The sequence below is a fragment of the Leptidea sinapis genome, chromosome 36 (genome assembly GCF_905404315.1).
Source record: "Leptidea sinapis chromosome 36, ilLepSina1.1, whole genome shotgun sequence".
Lineage (NCBI taxonomy): Eukaryota > Metazoa > Arthropoda > Insecta > Lepidoptera > Pieridae > Leptidea > Leptidea sinapis.
Window position 1 is genome coordinate 6455285 of NC_066300.1, and position 20816 is coordinate 6476100.

Here is a 20816-nt window from a genome sequence, read left to right on the forward strand (position 1 = left end):
GTAGCACAAACATTAATTTGTAATCAGATCATGACAAGTTAATACTCTTAAAACATTAGTCTAGATGAAACTTTTAAAACTATCTTGGTTGTAAACATTATAATAACCCATTATTTTAGAATTAGAAAAAATATTCAAATACCTTTTGATGTTTTTTGACAGCCTTTAAAAATATTTCAATGTTGTATAAAATGTAATTGGCCAGAATCTGTTTCCTTTCTTTTTACTGAGCGACAAAAAAAAACAATGAAAAAAACGTTAGAGGTGGATTTAGAATGAGTGCAACTTATCGGGCTGCTTATTTGTACGTAATAATGTCGCAGTTTCGGCCCAGATCGATTACCAAAATCGTAAGGCGAAGTTTCGTCCGAAACGAAAGAACGACGAACTTCAAATTAAATCCTATTTCCCAAGTATTATATTCCGAATATTGCCGACGGATTTTGTTTCGGATAAATAGACATAACCATAAAAAGTGAAGTTGTAGTTACGTCGAAAAAGTATATGGGAAGTGAATTTGGGAATAAGGTAAACGAAAGACAAAATGCCTGATCGCGAACTTCGTATCGAAGTTCGGATCCGAAACACTTTCTTAATGAGAAAATGTACGATCCGTCAGCCGACACTTCGTATTTCGATTTTGGTAATAGGGCTTTTGAACGCACTTTCCTCGAAGGTGTAGTAGTATATAAAAATCAGTATTCATAGAAGAATTTGTACAATTTCTGAAGCAGCTTTAAACGATGACGAAACAGAATTGCATATCCTTCCGATAAGTCCATAACCTTCTTTATATGATAAGAAAGTATAAACAGTAACTTAAATATTTGTTCATTCCGGACTCCGGATGTTTGTTGGAACCATAAGCTTTACGGTTGGTCAAAGGATTCCGGTTTTTTCTTCAGTAAACCCATAAATCATCAATTTTTGATATGATTGTCAATTTTCGATTAACAACGGCTTTCAGAACAATATATTACAACTCAAAATTAATTTTTTAATAATTAATTAAAGTACTTAGTTCTAAATATTTTGGTGGCAGTGTTTGAAACTATAGATTATACTTAATACTCAAATGAAATATGAATTTCTATAAGGTTGCTATTTCTTCTTCAAGGCATTAATTCGGACTTTAAATTTATTCCGCGTAATTTATTTCCTGAAATAAAAGCATAAGTTACTACCAACTTAAATTTGCCATTTTCTTCTATATCTTTTTCCATCTTGAAGGTATACGTGATTGATTGATTGATTTATTGATCCCATTACAGAAGAAACTTTGAAACTTCTGGTCAAAAAAAGCTACAACTAGTTTTGGACTAGAGGACTACATCTCTTGTTGTTAATCTGACACTACCTAAAAAATTCTGAAGGGACCGAAACAGCTGGAAATCTGAAGGTCAGGGTCATATGGCGGACGCCTTAACACTTCCCAGCCAATCTCTATTACTTCTTACTGAGTGGGTTTCCTTTGATCAATTCCAGCCGCTTTCCCTCGACATCTTACTTTAATTTCACAATTTATTGGCAGTAGAAGTCTGAATTCAAGTTTCTGTCTGGCGGTAAAGTGAACTCAAAGGGAACAATGTCCTTCCAATCCCACCATCATCTCATTTCTCTTTACAATTTTTTTGATGTTATTTCTAATATACTAGATACTACTAGTTTTGCCAAATTGAAGCCTGACCAATCTCTGATCACAACCTTTTTCGGACCTTCTTGTCGTACGTGATCCAGGTTTCATTAAGTCTCAATAAAGAATCGGTAATGAGTACATGTTTTAAATAGGTTTCTTTCAGTGAACTCGTGTGGCTCCCACATAACAAGGTTTTTTGCGTTCCTGGCTTTATTTAAGTGGGTCAAAACTAATATAATAAGTCATAACTCTGCTCCTCCCATGTATTGTAATTATTATGACGGGTACTCACGATATCATCATCATCCGGAAGACGTCCACTACTGCTGGATAAAGGCCTCTCCCAAAGATTTCCACGACGATCGGTCCTGCGCTACCCTCATTCAACGTATTCAACTCACGGTATAATGTATTGTACTAATTTGATGCCGATAATCGCGGGGGTCACGGCAGGCTGCGAAGGTGGCGAGAAACTCTTGATATATTATGTGTATTTTTTAATATATTCTTGTATTTCTTGATATATTTTAAGATATTATTTCTATTTACACATTTTTTACTTACTTTGGTGTTGGTCTCCAACTACCCACATTACAAGTAGACACATTGTCTGTCTGAATATTTAGTAGCAAGAAAATTTAAATTGTCTATTTTCCATGAATTTTTAGTTGTCTTACTCCAGCGACTCTAACTACGGCGAAGCGCTAAAGGTTCTCGCCAACATTTCTTCTTCCCTTCTTTCCTTCAGCTTTCGCATATTGAAATTGCGAAGGATTACCTTCTGTTTACATATTGAGCCGCTATGTAGGTACTTAAACTGTATCGCTAAACTTACTTCATAATTTAAGTACTGCATCCTATGTTATGCAGAGGTCAAAAACTGGAAAACAATCTCATGAATCGGCCAGAATCTCAGCTTTGCCGATTTAATATCCGTGTACGTTAAGGCCAGGCACAGCTAGCAATGACCCGCTTCGCCTTATCGAGAGCCGTTGCGAAACTGCACCTTAACATTCTTAACAGCTGTGCGGCAAGGTCACCAAGCTGCCTACTGGCAAAATATTAGATTATATACAAGCTTCCTATATCTATCTGCTTGATGCATTCTGATATTAACACTTTTGTTGACATTTTGAGTGATTTTCATTAAAAAAAAAACTTATATTCCATATTATTTGCAATCTGTTTTGATTTTAGTGACTTCTGGCTTTTTTGGTTTAGAAAAAAAGATATTTTATGGTTTTTGATAGACAATATCTTGACAATATCTTTCTTTAGTATTCCGTGAGCTTGCAACTATAAATACTTAGATTAAGGATCGGTCTCCATTGCGCTCCAAATAGATTTTTATTACGGCAACTATTAGATGCTTGTGTGCGTAAAATCTTGACACTCAATCGCATCTTTTAAATCGTGTCATATACGCTTCGTGTTATTTTACGTTGAAATTAATAAAATACAAAATACTTCCAGTAGTAGGTAATAAATACTAAAATACAAATACTTGTAGAATTATTTTTACAAAGTTTTACTACGCAACCCGGCATTTCAGTTTCAATTATTAGAAAAGTTTAACAAACATATGGCACGTCAACGTCACACATTGTTCGAGAATGGCTCGAGTACGCATCTAGTTGGAGTGCAGCGGAGACCAATCCATAATCTAAGTATGAATATTATCTTTCCATCTTAGATTACGATTGAAGCTGAAGTATCGAAGTCGAACTTGTACGAAAAGTACTACGATACGTATAGTTCGATAGTTTATGAACTTTACAAATAGCTTTATATTAAAAAAATAAGTTAAATCTATTATTAAAGAGGCTGGTATGACTTCTTGACCGCCCTGGTCACTCCATTCCCCATCTATGGCAACAGTAAGAAAGTCATTTATATTATACTAACCTTTACCACATAAACGATTCTTAATAATTCTCAATTTGAATTTCATAACACATTTGTTTTGTACATTTTCTGGGATTATGATATAAAAGTATATCGCCCAACAAAAGAAAAGACTAACTAACTCTATGTATCGGAGCAGTAGGCATAACAATTTTATGATTGTACCTGGTGTTAACATTCTGATTATCACAGTTTCTATCAAATTCGCTAAATGTGCCAATGAACATACATAACATTAACTTAAGATATATCTTTAAACTAGTGAATTCAAAAATTACAAAATAAACACATGGATTGAGAACTTAAATCTTTTCAAATTTCTGTGAAGCTTGCTTTGTTTAAATTGAACCAAAAATAATAAAATGTTAGATATGCGCCGGCGCCGATTGCCTGACTTCAGCTTGCCTGCTCCCGCGTCTATAGACCACAAAGTCAATTGATTTGTCCGCGAGTTGTCACTCCGCGAAACCTCAACTAATAACTCAATTTGTATGTGGCAGTTATTTCATCACCAATCACAGATTGTTTATCTTGCTTGCAAGTCATAGGCGTTAAGCGTTTTAATACATTTATTATATTTAACAGTAAAAACTTGCAATAGAGTATGGGTGCTTTAATCAGCATAGTGCTGTAAACGACTAATTTTCGGCTTGCTAGCATTATTAATTTAATAACTAATATAAGTCTAATCAGAATTTTGGAAACGTTAACTAGCTGTAATTCAAGTATGAGCCGAGAAACTCTGTATGTTTTGCTGGTTGCGTACGTAAGTTATTTAACTATAATAAAAATAATTCTAGTCAGATATTTGTACGGAATGTTAATATCGATAAGCACGGACTAGTAAAAAAATAAGGATACGTGTCACCTTACATATCAGTGTAGCACCAAAACAAGCCGATTATCGTGTAAATACATAGCCCCACGCACACACTTACACTACTACAGGCCATTATGAGAATTGTCATTGTCTGTGACAGATCAGGTTGCGTCTCAATAAAATATTTTTAAAATGCCGTCGTGCGTTGTGAAAATGTGTAAAAACGATACCATATAAGTATTTGTGGCCATATATTATTATTTAAGGGAGAAAAAAATGTGTAACTAGTATCCCCCGTAACCGCACACACACTAGCATAACGGTGCTTCACATGCTAATATCACGGCGCGCAGAAATTCTTTTTTTACTCGTCCGTGTCGATAAGAAAAGGTACAAAAAAGTACGTTCAGAAGTTACATAAATATATTTTAGCATTGAATTTTCTAAAGGTTGAGCCCTTACATATATTCTTTAATTCCATTATATTGTTTATATAGCTCAGTTAGGTAATGATAATGTAAAAAGTACGTTAGCATTATTAACAAATAAATTGGACGTAATACCAAAACAACGTTCCAAACCACAATCATGTCGAAATTGAGTGTAGAACACAAAACTGGTCACGTGATTCATACTAACAGACTGACAAAAAATGGCAGCCCTACTGTCATTCTTTCAACGACATTATGACTTAGTAGCCCAACCGACATGTATGGAATACACTAATATTTTTTAAACTTTCAACACGAATTTCTTTAAATTTGATGTTTGTGGCTTGGAACGTTTTTCAGGAACTACGTCCAGTTACTATGGTTAGTGGATATTTCAGTTTTCTGATATTTATATCCACGTTAATTCATACGTCATGATCGCGAGGCAACTGAACTCTTCAACAAGTTTAGCCAGTAGTTAGTAGAGAAGTTCAGTTCAGTTGACATATTATATATCGATCTTTTATTTGTTTCAAATATGTAAAAGTACTCATTAATAAATTATATTATTTCAATTTAAACTATACTTTCATGAATTAGATTATTTTTACTCCATGCAAATATATTCAGTATCGAAAATAGTTAAGCAATTGTTATGTTGTAATGAAATGATTCTCTTATAAATTGCACCATACATAATATTGATCAACGAGTGCTAAGTGACAAGTTGTGCAATTTGTATCAGACGGGTCTCGGGTTCGATTCTCGAAGTGACAATATAAATGTTGTATCTGCCTACATGATAATTACTTGATTTAGGCCAATGTCATCGGCAATATCGTCGTGCAGATCATAGAGATAACGATAGGCAAGCCCCACGGTTCCGTACCCGAAGGGTTTTCAACGATAACCCGAATAAATTGTAATTAAAATGAAATTTTTGGCAGTATGTGCTGTATTGCCGCTATAGCAATAAATAAAAATCCCTCTATTGCTTCTTTTTAAAAGTATTTATAAGTTATATTAAGGTTAGATAAAGTATTTATAAGGTAAGGTAATAAGGTTAGGTAAAGTATTTATATAAGGTTTCTGTGTCATTATCAAACGCGAAGTAAAGTTATACCAAGTTTAAAGATATTTGTCTTTAACTTACTTTTGTCACATTAGATATGACAGGGAGAAGTAATTTTAAACTTGGAGTAATTTTACACTGCGTTCTTAATATATAATAATAATAATTATATATACCAAAATTAAGATACATAAAAAGTAATTAAAGTTAACAAGATACACTAATTAACCTTAATTGTTAAACTTGGAGTAACTTTACTTTGCGTTTATTAGTAAGACCATTTTTTTAATACACAAATAACATTTGAAAACAAAATTTTATGAACGATGCGGGACTCAAACCCGCGTCCGTTCGCGTTCCGTTCGTCCTTTCGAGTGACGTATCGTTGATAAAATCTTGTATGCTTTATTCAACTCTCAGGTTGTGGCTCCAGCCTTTTTTATTGTCACTGCGCATGTTCTCTGTCTCAAACTAGAAGTGTCTGGTCAGCACCGGTCCTAAAGATTATGATGTTTAAACTTCCTTTGACACGATGAGCACTTTTCTGAACATTGAAAGGAAATGAGCCATCACGCTCGTCTATGTAACGCTCGTTCGGATCGGGCGGACCAAACAAGTAGTCATATTATTAACAGCTTTAAGTTTTTACTTCTATCATCTAGTTTTGATATTTTATCGACAAAAATAAATAAGATTTGTGATAACTAACCTCTAACACATAATAAAAATATTCGCGTGTTGATATAACCGGTGAATTGAGTGGGGAGTTAATTAACATGTAATGTAACATTGTTATTTATATATTTTTATGTATGTGGATCGAAACCATAAGAATACGAATCTCTTTATGTTCAGCACATTTTAATTTTAATTGCCAAGTCCATTACTTAGTTGGGCGTGATCATCCAGTTTGGAGTGAAATAGAAAATCCTTCTTTGAACCTCTGAATGCGTCGAGTTCAGGTTGTAGAAGTTTTTGTACCTTTTTATTTCTGCTGTTCGTTAAAAGTTAAATATGAATAGGACTTACCTATGACCACGTCGAAGTATCGAACATCTGGTACATCACTAAACTCGTGCTTTGTCCACTCATATTATTGTCGATATCCACATCACTAACACTATTTCTGTGCGTCTGCAACAATGAATAATATATATTTATTTAGTGTTGGGAAACAAACAGCATTCGTTGAGTACCTGTCGGAGGATTATGGGTACAACGGCGCCTATTTCTGCCGTGAAGCAGTAATATGTAAAAATTACTGTGTTTCGGTCTGAAGGGCGCCGTAGCTAGTGAAATTACTGGGCAAATGAGACTTAACATCTTATGTCTCGCATGTCACACCGAGTCTGGAAGTTCATTTCACAGTTTCGTTGTATGTGGAAGATTGTGGAATTACTTGAAAAGATCGTTTTCCTCATGTATGTCATATAAATTATGAGAGAGAGAAATGAACCTGTAAAATACTAACAAAAATGTAGTTGTTTTAATTTAAATTAAATACTTATACTAAAATAGAATAATAGAAATAATGTAATGGATAATAAAACCTTGTAAATGAATTAGAATCATATACATAAGGAATAGTAAACGTTATAAATAGCTGTACGTTTCTTAATAAATAAAATATGCGTTGTAGATGAACGGAATACTCTCAGTAGAGGTGAGGATAATATTTTTATTCGGATATTTGTTTCCTCCATGTAGATATTATTATGTGAAAATTTATTGATTGGTTACTTCAAATTCAATCATAAATATTGGCTTTTCGTTTGTCCGAGAAGTGTTCAAAAGTCGAGAGATTCATAAAACAGGATTAAATGCATTAAAATACTTTACTATCCACATCGATTGAGAAATAACTCGATAGCTATTCAATCGTCGTGTTATTTTGATATTTCTCAATATGTACCCAATCCCGATATAGACTTATATACATTGCTTAGCTATAGTCTTGCTTTGTAAAGCCGCGCTATTTATGCACCCAAGATAACTTACTCCCGATAATTTCGTTTGTGATTTGTTGTTATTGATATTTGAATGCATTCGGGTTTAATTAGTTTAAGGCAGGCGTTCTTATATGGAGGGGCTGTGAATTACTGTCTTTCTTGATTCAAAATTAATTTTATAATCTATTCTAATAGTAATATTAGAAAAGATAATGCTAAAAGGAGCGTAATTGGAGTTAGGCGACGAAACAAAGTAAAGTTAGAAAAAGAGTCAGACAAAATTCAAAAACGCACACAAGATATGTCAAAAGCAAAAGTGGAAATGGACTGGACACATTCTGAGGGAAAAGAAAGAGAAATTGACAAAAACCGTTACAGAATGGTATCCAAGAGACGGGAAACGAAGGAAAGGTAGACAGATTAGAAGGTGGCAGGATGATTTTAAAAGGATTGCAGGACCGGACTGGATGAGAGTAGCTAGAGACCGAATTAAATGGAAATCCTTAGATGAGGCCTTTGTCGAGATAATGCTGAGATGGTTTGGCCATATCGAGAGAATGAATGAAAAACGATTGACGGAAAAAGTGTTAAGGCCAGTGTGAATGAAAGTGTTGGAAGGGGTAGACCTAGGCGGACGGTTCGAGATCAAATGTATGAAAGGAATAATAAAAGTGGACGAAGCGAAACAAGTATGTAAGGATCGTAGCAAGTGGAAAGAAGAGGTCTCGGCCTACCCCTACGGGAAAGAGGCGTGATTATATGTATGTATGTAATATTATAAACAGCTGAATAGTAAATAGTAATAGTATCTCGGCGTCGATATAATATCGAACAGAGTTCAGTACCGTGGACAGTTGGAAAAGAAGCCAATCTGGTCTCTAAAAAGCTTGGTGTACGTAGTAAAGAGAAGTATTTCTCTACAAGCGACTTCCTGCAGCTATATAAGGCGCAAATCAGCCTCACATGGAGTACTGTTCTCAAGTCTGGCGGGACGCTGCCCAGTACCAGCCTCTTCCATTTGACGACATACATTAATAAAAAAATTACCATAAATAACAATATATATACGACTATATATAACCAAGCCCAAAAAATAGTGTTTAAATTTTTTATTGGAACGAAGTTCCTTACGGCAGGCTTGGAGGGGATAGGAACATTGCTGCGCGACCGAACTGAAAAAAATGTGATAGTAAAACCGTAAGAAAAAATCCGTGGAAAAAAGTGCGTGGAATAAAACGTGCGCAGGCGCGACAGTCGCATACACAAGCGAGTAGTGTATAATATCTTTCTCTTTTTTTGCAATTTGTGTCGATTCTACATTAGCCGAAGGAACTTCGTTCCTACCTGGTGTCCCATGACACGACATCATTTTTAAATTTGTTTGTTTGTACGTTTTATATTTATAAGCGACTAAATTAAAAATTTAAAAAATTAAATGCGGTTTTTAGTGATATATTGTAGCAAGCTCCCCGTAATATTTAATGTGTTTTTTATTCCAATTGGATAACAAACAAAAAAGATCAAATAATTGAAATGTGTTATTTCTTAATTTCTCTTAACTTTTTTTTTTATTTCTTAATACATGTGAACAAAATATGATTGATTGAAAAGCCTCGAGTATATTCAAAATTATATATATTTTAAAGTATCTGCATACGACCTTTAGCAAGAATAACATTATCTGAACGAATAAATTACTTATTATAATTAAAACAAAAAGCTTTGAATTTGCAAAACACGTTCCTGACACACGCCAAGCATACGTCGTTGGACTTTTTATGAATTGAATCTTATCTTGTATACTATCCAACAATCTATATTTTATCTATCTTAATAAATTACGTGACACGTTGTTTCTCCGCGATGGACTCCTAAACTAATGAACGGATTTAAATGGGGATTACTGCATGGAGTGCAATTTAGTCCAACTTGAGAGATAGGATAGTTTTTATTTCGATTTGGGACCCATATTTATTTTTATTTTCAATATTTGTTTTGTATGGACATATTTTCTATGAGAGAATTTAGTGACGCACGGTTTGACAGTTCCGCTGTGAAACAATTTCATTATAACAACAGGGAGCATTTTTTACGAAATAATTCTTGATGATTTGAAATATTATTGGCAAATTCATATAAAACAGTTTTTTTTTTATTATCTACAGAACAACGTCTGTAGGGTCAGCTAATATATATATACATATTTATTTCGATAGAGCTTTGTTTCGTATTTTGTAAATAAATAAAGCATTAAGGGCGAACGATTTCAGTAACAGTTTTTGGATCTTATATCCATCCATAGAAGCCAGTATTAGTCATCAAAAAAATATTAATTTTTAGTATGAGAACCTCTCTTGCCACTTCTTCTCGTTAAATGTCAACATTCTCGAACTGGTTTTAAATGATAAAATTGAAAACTTTAAGTTTTATATTGTCAATTTTAATTTGAATGATACGTTCGAGGGGCAATAGTAAGACGCTTCTCATGAGGTTTTTATCTTTTTCTCGTGTTGTAGGTTCCAGCTGGTATGAAATAAATATTGTTGAAATGCTGGTGATCATCGGTGGACAAACAGACCCTCAGCTTGCCTGGTAACCACAGACATTTCTCCGAAAGCCGAAGGTCACAAACCGAACTAGTTAGTCAAGTTTCCGGCAAATCAAGTGGTTAGGAGTGCCTCCACCCACGCGTCACCTTGGCGCCGCCAACACGGAGATCAGCTGCGCCGTGCAAGCCTTCAATGTTCCTAAATTACTATACGATATGCCTACCTCCTAATATTAATAGGCGCCATGATCAAAAACCTTCGGAAACTATTTGACGAGGTGATTGAATTGTCTTCAATTACATTCTTTGTATTTTCATCATTCGTTGATTTTTCTGTTCTTGGATTGGTCTACCAGTGGGAAGCTCCTTTGCACAGGATGCCCACTAGATTATGGGTAACATAATGGCGCCTTTTTTTGTCGTGAAGCAGTAAGAGTAAGCATTATTGTGTTTCGGTCTGAAGGGCGCCATAGCTAGTGTAATTATTGGGCAAATGAGATTTAACATCTCATGTTTCAAGATGACGAGCGCAGTGAATCAAAATAATAATAATTACTTTATTTTCCCAAAAGTTTCAATTAATAATAGTATTACAAGTAAAAAATATGTTTCTAAATGCAGGCAGCAAAGGCAGCTAAACTAGTATGAACTAGTTTAGAATAAAAATTAAATTATTTAAAATTAAAGAATCCTAAACAATATGATATTTTGTTTTAAAGTGATAACCCTCACTTCAATTTTACACTACAAGAGCGACATCTCAAGTCAATTTCCTGATATGCAAATATTGGGATTGAGCAGTTTATCAACTGTAAAGTAGATCCTGTAGATGAAGCCACAACCTGAGAGTTGAACAAAGCAAACAGAATTTTATAACGAGGCGGTACTCGGACGGTTAGCTCAGTTGGTTAGAGCACCGGCACGGAACGCCGGAGGTCGTGGGTTTAAATCCCGTCATAAAATTTTGATGTTCAAATTGTCATTACAATTGGCAGGGCGTATGAATTACCATCAGCTGAACGTCCTGCTCGTCTCGTCCTTTATAGTAATAGAAAAAAAAGTTTATAACTAACATCTGTATAACTTCGTTAGTATTATTAGACCCCAAAATTCTAATATATATTTTTTTATACTTCGCAATCACATAGGTACAAAGTATATTCATTGTTTTCTTTAAAATTTAATAAAGAGAGACGACACGCTCGGGAAATAGGTAGGACTTTCACCACGGCTCCCGTTTCGATCTTTACGTACATGGCTTAAAGGTCTCGTTACCAGGCCATAAAATCCAAAAAAAAAACTTTACGTTCTAATATGTTTTTGGTTTTCGAATTCCTAGGTATTCTTTATAGGGTTGGCAACTCTCTTGTGATTCCTATGGTGTGACAAGATAGTATGGGTCGAGGTGATCACACACCATCAGCAAATTCCGTATGTATTCTTGTTTGTCTTCTTCTTCCATAAATAAAAAATGCAGCCAAGTGCGAGTCGTAGCAGCAAGTAACATAATGTAAAGGTTATATAGAAAGGAAAATGATATTGACTCCTTATTAGATCTCGTTCAAACCAATTTTCGGTGGAAGTTTGCATGGTAATGTACATTATATATTTTTTTTAGTTTAATCATTCTGTTATTTTAGAAGTAACAGGACACATTTTATCACTTTAGAATTAAATTAGAAACCTCAATATCAATTTTGAAGTCCTATCCATAAATACCCACACGTATGGGTTTGATGAAAAAAAATTTAGAGTTTCCGTTCTAAGTACGGGGATCCCCAAAAATTTATTGTTTTTTTTTTTTCTATTTTTGTGGTTATGTTAATGCGGTTCACAGAATACATCTACTTTCAACAGTATAGTTCTTATAGTTTTGCAAAAATGTGGCTATGACATACACGGACAGACAGATAGACATGACGAATCTATAAGGGATCCGTTTTATGCCATTTGGCTACGGAACCCTAAAAAACGGTTAAGATTTTAATAAGTACAATATAGATATCTTAACTGCAATGCCACTCGGAAATTAACTTTTCAAGAATTCTGAACTTTTCCGAACTGCAATGAACACACCCTGGGTAACTTAACTTTAATATATCAATAACCTCTTTTATCTTAATAATAAATTTATATATATAGCTCTTCTTAAATTGCATTAAAAAAACAAACTCCCACGTGATAAATAATAACTTAAAATTCAATTTCGTCATTGATTTGCATATATCGTAATGCTCTCAAATAATTTAACCACATCAAAGCCTATAACGAAATCAACTCTATAATTCCAGTATGCATTACACTTATGCAAGTAAAATAGATATTGGTTGTAATAAAACTGCTAAGTATTTAAACTTATGTTGCGTAACTTTAAATAACACCTAAAATCTTCATTCAGTACATTATCATTTAAATGGTTAATTAATATGGACGTCATCCTAAAAGCATTTTGACATTAGACTGGTTAAAATGTTTTCAATAATGTTTATAGTTTTTAAAGGTTTTTTTATACAGCGTGTCTCAAAATTTTATAATATTTTGTTACCGCGTGAACGAAGCGTATCCGAAGTGTCCGTGAGTGTGTTAATCGGTAGCCTGTGGTGTGGTTTTTCCAGTGGGAGGCTCCTTTTCACCGGATGCCGGCTAGATTATGGGTACCATAACGGCGCCTATTTCTGTTTAAGCATTACTGTGTTTCGGTCTGAAGGGCGCCGTAGCTAGTGAACTTACTAGGCAAATGAGACTTGACATCTTATGTCTCAAGGTGACATCGCAGTTGTAGTGTCGCTCAGAATTTTTGGTTTTTTCAATAATATTGAGCGGCACCGCATTGTAATGGGCAGGGCATATCAATAAGCTGAATGTCTGTGCTCGTCTCCGCCTCCCCCAAAGATTTCCACGAGGATCGGTCCTGCGCTGCCCTCATCCAACGTATTCCGGCGATCTTGACCAGATCGTCAGTCCATCTTGTGGGGGGCATACCAACACTGTGTCTTCCTGTACGTGGTCGCCATTCGAGGACTTTACTGCGCCAACGGCCATCTGTCCGTCGAACTATGTGCCCTGCCCACTGCCACTTCAGTTTCGCAATCATTTGGACTATGTCGGTAACTTTGATTCGAATATGAAATGAAAAATAAACATTATAGGACAACTTTATTGATCTCCTGTCAGTCAAGACGGGGTTCTCTAATAAGATTGTAGTTAAATAGGCCTAATAGAAAGTGCCATTTGTCTTGTGTATCCTATGTACTTATTTGATCTTCTTTATATTAATGACTAGCTGACCCGGCAGACTTCGTACTGCCTCAATCGATAAATAAAATACTTAAACTTTTGTATAAAATAAACTTAAAACAAACAAAAGGAATCCTTTTCTATAAAAACAAAACAAAAAAAATGCTCAGCACGAATGAAATTTTATTATTATTTTCGATTAATTACACACGATATTCCTTAATAAAAAAACAGGCTATTTATAAGGTTTCAATTAAAATTAAAATTGAAATTTCGATTAAACTATTCTCCCAATTTTTTGATTTCTTGGGAAAAACAAAATTTTTGTTTTTATTTATTTCCGAGCATTTTCATGTTTTTTTCAACATTTTAAACCTTCTCTGGACTTCCACAAATAATTCAAGACCAAAATTAGCCAAATCGGTCCAGCTGTTCTCGAGTTTTAGCAAGACTAACGGACAGCAATTCATTTTTATATATATAGATAGATAAACTAAAAGTAAAACTAGAATTGTAAGGAGAGGTATTCATTGAGCATTGCATAATTTGTAGATACAAATTATTTCTTGTTATTCGGTTGAGTTCTTGGGACAAGCTTCGTCATTCTCGCTTAAATGTCATTCCTTGAGGCGGCTTGGTGGAGAGGGTCGTTCCCTTCACTATTATATTGTCATGGAATCTCTCTTTGATTTATAAGTAAAACTTTAAAATATGTTATAATTTACTCATGAATGACGTTTGCAGCTTACTTAATATAGATTGTAATCAAAATAATTTATTAAATTAGTATGCTGTAAATGTTGATTTTAAAAGAGTGGAAATCATTTTCTTGCCACTTCTTCTCAACCTATACCGATGTCGTGGTAAATGGTAATATTTATATTACTAGAGACATTCGTTAGTGAAGTTTTTTTGACCAAAATATATAATGTGATATTGATCTATGTATAACTCAAAACCTTCCTGCGTCTTGAAGGATTGAGCAGATGATGTGTGGAGACGTAATAAACAAACAAACACACTCCAACCAACATGGAATCATATTATAATTTGCAAATGTTTGTCAGCATTTCAATACGGGACGCACAGTCATATTTTATTACGAAACAGCTTATTTTTATGTTTTCAAAATATATTGACTGGCACTAACTATAAGTTATGAAAGTAATCAAGTTATCATATTATGACTATCAAGTTACTGCAGTTATAGTTCACGGCCATACATTGAAATAACGATGCTTTACCAATCAAATAATATCAACTTATTTTAATATATTTATTTTAAATAGCATCGCATTAATTCAAAATATTGCATAACTATATAAAATATTTATTGTAGAAACTTTAGATAATAAACTTTAACGGCCGTACCCATATAGAGATAAATTATTACCTTCTACTGTCAATAATCTGAAGCTGTCCCAATATCCCCGATAAGTCATTCTTATCGCTTTATATTCCATACAAATTACAAACTTCTATCGCTGGTAAGCTATACGTCCTCCCTTTGACAGACAGCGTGTACGGATAAGGTGAGTAACCGTCGATAAGTTTAATGAGACAGAAAAGTCAACGATAGTTACGATTTTTATCTCAAGTAGGCTACAACCGGAGATAGTCTGAATATTGGGAACGGCCGTAAGTAGATAAACTAAGTTACTAGTAGATAAATTAAAAAATCTTATTTGGAGAAATAAAAACTTTCTTTATCATCTGATCCATATGCCTTCTTTATTCAGCCAAGTTTAAAAACTTGACATCTATAGAGCGTACTGAGACTTTGCTCAGATTTTACTTACGTCTTTGCTTAAGCAACAGTATAATTTCAGCTGTCAAATGACTATAAAAACGAAATCAAAGATTATGCTAAGCTTACACTCGGTTAAGTTGTACGTAAGTAAAGTCTGAGTATGCTATATAAGTCTCAATTTCACAAAACAAACACTAAACCTCATAGAAGAGACTGCATTAAAAGTCTCCATGCAAATCTCAAACTGTTACAAAACACGGTCTTCCATGGTCGTCGGTCAAGGCCAACGCCCTGCCGAGCTCACAAACTTGATTTCTGTGCAACGTATGGGAATTCAGCGCTCATGAATCAGTGTTATCATCCAACGACGCGCAACGTGACATTCGCGAAATTATGAAACAGCCATTGTTTTAGAATGTTCGTTTGGATTGCAAAATATTGACTTATCTAGCAAGTCTTTGTTTTTATTTTATGAAAATAAGGTACGAGACGAGCAGGTCGTTCAGCTGATGGTTATTGATACGCCCTGCCCATTATTGAAAAACCCAAACAATCTGAGAGGCACTACAACTGCGCTCGTCACCTTGAGACATAAGATGTCAAGTCTTATTTTGCTCAGTAATTTCACTAGCTACGGCGCCCACATGACTGAAACACTGAGTAATGCTTCCAGATTACTGCTTCACGTGGTACCCATTATCTAGCCCGTATCCGGTGCAAAGGAGCACCCCAATGGTATATTGATACTAGTACATGTATACGGTTCAAAGTGAAACTATATCCCTCGTAAAGTCAAGTCAATGAAGTGGTTTCACAAAACGCTAGCTAAGCAAGGAGAAGCTTATAGGTAAGTCTCGGCTTTCACACCTCCAAGGGTGTAGTAATTGAAGAAGTGTGCTTCAGCTTATTAAGGGGTACGATAGATGCACGGATTTAAGTGCGACAGCATACAACCTCAAACTATAATGTTGAGATTTATAGGGTGTACTTTTACTTTGCTCAGACTTTACATAACACGAATTTGACTTTTGCATTGTGCTGTCAGATTAAGCTCATCTGTCCCTCATCTATTGTCCCTTAAAAGGCATTTCTTTTCTCAAAATTGATTCCTTTAGAATTCTTTTTGATGTCATTTCTAATATACTACACTGGCCTTCAAAAGTAAGTATCACACTTTTAAAATTGGGATAACGTTTTTAGTTCACAAGATATACTTTCGAAATAAAAAGGACTCCAAAGAGAATTTAATTTTGTACATAAAAACTTTATAGTCGGTAACCTTCTTTTAAGAATTGGCTGAAAAAAATCTTCAAAAACAAAACCATTCCTTTTTCAAAGTGGACGTTTCCGAATGACAATTTTACCATTCACATTTTTCTTTCTGTTTTAAATTTTTTTCAAGATCGATGGGTCTTGTTTTAAAAATTTATGCTAAAAAGCACATAACATTTATTTATCATGCCTCTTTCAGTTGAAGAATGTGCTAGGATCATGGCTTTTCTGGAACTAGGCATCAGTATGCGTTGCACTGCAAGAATGGTGGGTGTGACGGTACGGTCCAGAAGGTAAAGCGAAGGTATGAAGAGACTGGACACCATCTGAGGAGACCTTGTAATGGCAGACCCAGGTGTACCAGTGCCCGAGAAGATCGTTATATTATTTCCACTGTGTTAAGAAATCGCCACCAAAATGCAGTTGAAGTCCAGCAACAGCTACTTCAGACCCGGAGGGACTACATTAGTGACAGTACAGTGAGAAGAAGACTTGCTGAAGCAAATTTGAAACCCCGAAGACCAGCGAGTGGCCCAAAACTCGAGAGACAGCATCGAGTAGCGAGACTGCGATACGCCCGTGAACACATGCAGTGGGATGAACAAGAATGGTCAAGAATTTTGTTTGCAGATGAGTCTCGATTCTCCCTTTACACTTCTGATTGAAGGCGAAGTGTTTACAGGCGACCTGGTGAGCGATACCTTCAAGCCAGCATTTCAGAAAGAGTCCAATACGGTGGAGGCAGTGTACATGTATGGGCTGGCATATCTTCAGATGGTCGCATAGAGCTAGTAGCCATAGAAAATGGCACCCTCACTGGGCAAAGATATGCTCAAGAGATTCTCAATGAGTATGCAGGGCCGTATTTAGCAAATACGGGTGATGGATCGATGCTGATGCATGATAATGCCCGGCCACACACGGCTCATATTACGATATGTATATTCAAGAGTATATTCAGGAGGTCGGTATCAGCGTAATGGCTTGGCCATCAAGAAGTCCTGATCTCAACCCGATTGAACACGCCTGGGATGAGCTTGGGAGGCAGGGCACTAAAGCAGGCCCTGGTAGAAGAATGGGAGAATATTCCCCAACATCGGCTCCGAAACCTAGTGTTCAGTATGCCAAACCGGCTCGAAGCTGTAATCAGAGCTCGAGGAGGCAATACCAGTTATTAAAAATTAAATAACATGTATTACATTTTAGTTGAATTTTTTTACACTAAACTAAAAATGTCTATTTTCATTGTTTTATCTTTTTTAAGTTAAAAATGTTACTAATGTATAATTTTAGTTTATTATGGCGCTCTGAGAGAGATGAAGCGGCGCAAGAAACTCTCCCAGCATTTTTTTTTTGCGCTCTTTTTAATAAAAATTAACAAAAATGTACTTTCATTGCTATCGCTATAAAATAATCATAATCTAGTCCCAGGCTGTCCAATCACTTAGATATTCAGCTGTGGAGTAATAGGATTTAGGACGGTGGCATTTTTTTATAAAACATTTAAATTTATTTATAGATATTGCCTGAACAGTGGCAGGGACTTTATTATAAAAGTGTATACATTTACCCTTAAAGCTATTATGTATCTTATGAAGCCTACTAGAATTAGTTACAACAATACAAGCAATCCCTTATTTCTAGTGTTATAATAATGAAAATCACTATTAAGAGCTTAATGCAACCTTCTTTGTACAATTTTATACCTGCTGGAATTCCCCGCCCGACTTCCTTTAAATGCCTTCTTTCCCTAGTTTTCACAACTTTTGTAAATATTTTGTGTAAATATATTAAAAAGAATAAGATTAAGTGTAATTATATTTGTGTATGTCCTATAGTCTAACAGCATGAATATTTGTTTCAGGTTTAATATAAAAAAGAATATAAAACTTGTATAAATATTTAAAATTAGTTAACAAGTACTCTAAGCTTGGTGGTCTACTTCTACATGACATTGGCAAACTTATACCTTCCACAGAAGTCACAGTAGGAAGAATAGAAGCTCATTATAATTTCGGCTGTCAAATGACTATAAAAACGAAATCAAAGATTATGCTAAGCCTACATTCTGCTCTGTTACACGTAAGTAAAGTCTGAGCAAAGTCTATGTACGCTATATAGATCTCACCCTAAGTCTCTACTGGTTTACGATATGATTCTCGTCTTAAAATAACTGTTACCTACAAGTAGTTCTCTAGTCAAAAGATCCCGCCACATTTGTTACAATACTAGATTTTTATTTATTTGCCAAATCATCATCATCATCAGCCGGAAGACGTCCACTGCTGGACAAAGGCCTACCCCAAAAATTTCCACGACGATCGGTCCTGCGCTGCTCTCATCCAACGTATTCCGGCGGTCTAGATCAGATCGTCGGTTCATCTTGTGGGGGGCCTACCAACACTGCGTCTTCTGGTACGTGGTCGCCATTCGAGGACTTTACTGCCCCAACGGCCATCTGTCCGTCGAACTATGTGCCCCTACGGATCTCCTCATTTCTGATTCGATCACGCAAGGAAACATCCAAGCATAGCCCTCTCCATTGCGCTTTGAGCTTTCTCATAAGGCCCATAGATAGCGACCACGTCTGTGTACCGTAAGCCATCACTGGCAACACACACTGGTTGAAAACATTCGTCTTCAGACACTGTGGTATTTGGGACGAGAAGATTTTACGGAGCTTCCCGAACGCTGTCCATACGAGTTGGATTCGACGAGTGACATCTTTCGCGAAATTGGACCAGCCTAACTGGATTGTTTGTCCAAGGTAGACGTACTCCTCGACAATTTCGAGAGTACCCAATTGTTATGGGAGTAGGTGCGACATGGACATTTGACATGATCTTCGTCTTGTCTATGTTTATTTTGAGACCTGCTCCTTGGGAAGCTGTATTGAGGCCATCCATACTATTCCATTGTATATGCCAAATACTATGCACAAACTTGAAACTACTAAACTATTGATTAATAATTAAAATATATGCATTAAGCATTTAAGGCGACAATAAATGCCAGCGATATGAGTTCACGGCTTCCGACCCGCCATCTATGTAACAAAGCCAATATTTTCAAAATTCTTGCGTGGAAAACAGTTTATATGCTTACAATCCTCGTTATTCATTACTTATCTGAATAAATATACCTACACAAAAAGTAAAGCTATAAGAATAACTTTTCTGAGAGTTGTACTAAAAAATGCATCATGCCATGCCAAAAAACTTGTTTAACGGCAAGGAAAAGTGGTAGTTCAAAAAGGCTCTGGAGTGAAAACTATAACCAACAGCAAGCATTGGAGACCTACAAATAAAACTTCAGTATATGTGTAACAGGATTAAGTAGTGTTCATAGCTCGAAATGCTATATTTTCACCAAAAAACTTGTCTAAAAACACCTTGTTTGCATGTTTTCTGCTTACTCTTCGCCTTAAAACAAAGGTGCCTAAATATATATATAAACCGAATCAAACAAACAGCATAATCATTTACATAAAAAAAATATATATATCTGTGAATGAAATTTTAAATTATAATTCTAACATCAATACGAATACCGAAGTTTTCTCGCATTTGAGCGGACAAAGTCGAGGTCAACAGCCAGTTTATAATAATTACAATATTATGCGTATATATTCGCTTATTAATATTCGTATATTTATTTTAAACAGCACCTGTTGCGCATTTTTGTGGAAACTATTGGGTAACGATAAAAATGAGTCGATATTTTGAAAGTATATTAATTGTTTATTTACGAACCTTTACTTTATCCGTAATTCGTTGTGCCTGTTATACGCTTACCCCCTTATTCATAATAGTCTGCTAACTTAAAGCATTCTCTTCTTCTCTCTCTGTCTTCTTCTAATGACCTAAGTCAGAATAAGAAAAAACACTCCTAAGCGGCTGTCTAAAGTTAGCAGACCATTATGAATAAGGGGATAGGCTCTTATTGTCAGTTTTTATTCCAGTAGCTAATTATTGCTGACGGCCGTTCCCAATATACTATCTACAGATAGAGATAAATTACTACCTTCTACTGTCAGTAACTAGCTGTCAATAATGTGAAGCTGTCCCAATACACCCGATAAGTCATTCTTATCGCCAGTTCACTGGTGCTATTTCCATACAAACTTCTATCGCTGGTAAGCTATAAGTCGTCCTATTAACAGATAGCGTGTACGGATAATGTGAGTTACTGTCGAT

General features: G+C 35.2%; 1 protein-coding gene across 2 annotated transcripts in view; it reads right to left on the reverse strand.

The window, feature by feature from the left end:
- LOC126975595 (inverted formin-2) overlaps nt 1-20816 on the reverse strand; it is a 148610-nt gene that overhangs the window by 105342 nt on the left and 22452 nt on the right. For both annotated transcript variants that reach the window (XM_050823556.1, XM_050823555.1), the window contains exon 2: nt 6894-6998. The gene's annotated coding sequence lies outside the window, so the exon portion shown is untranslated. The remainder of the gene's footprint in view (nt 1-6893; nt 6999-20816) is intronic.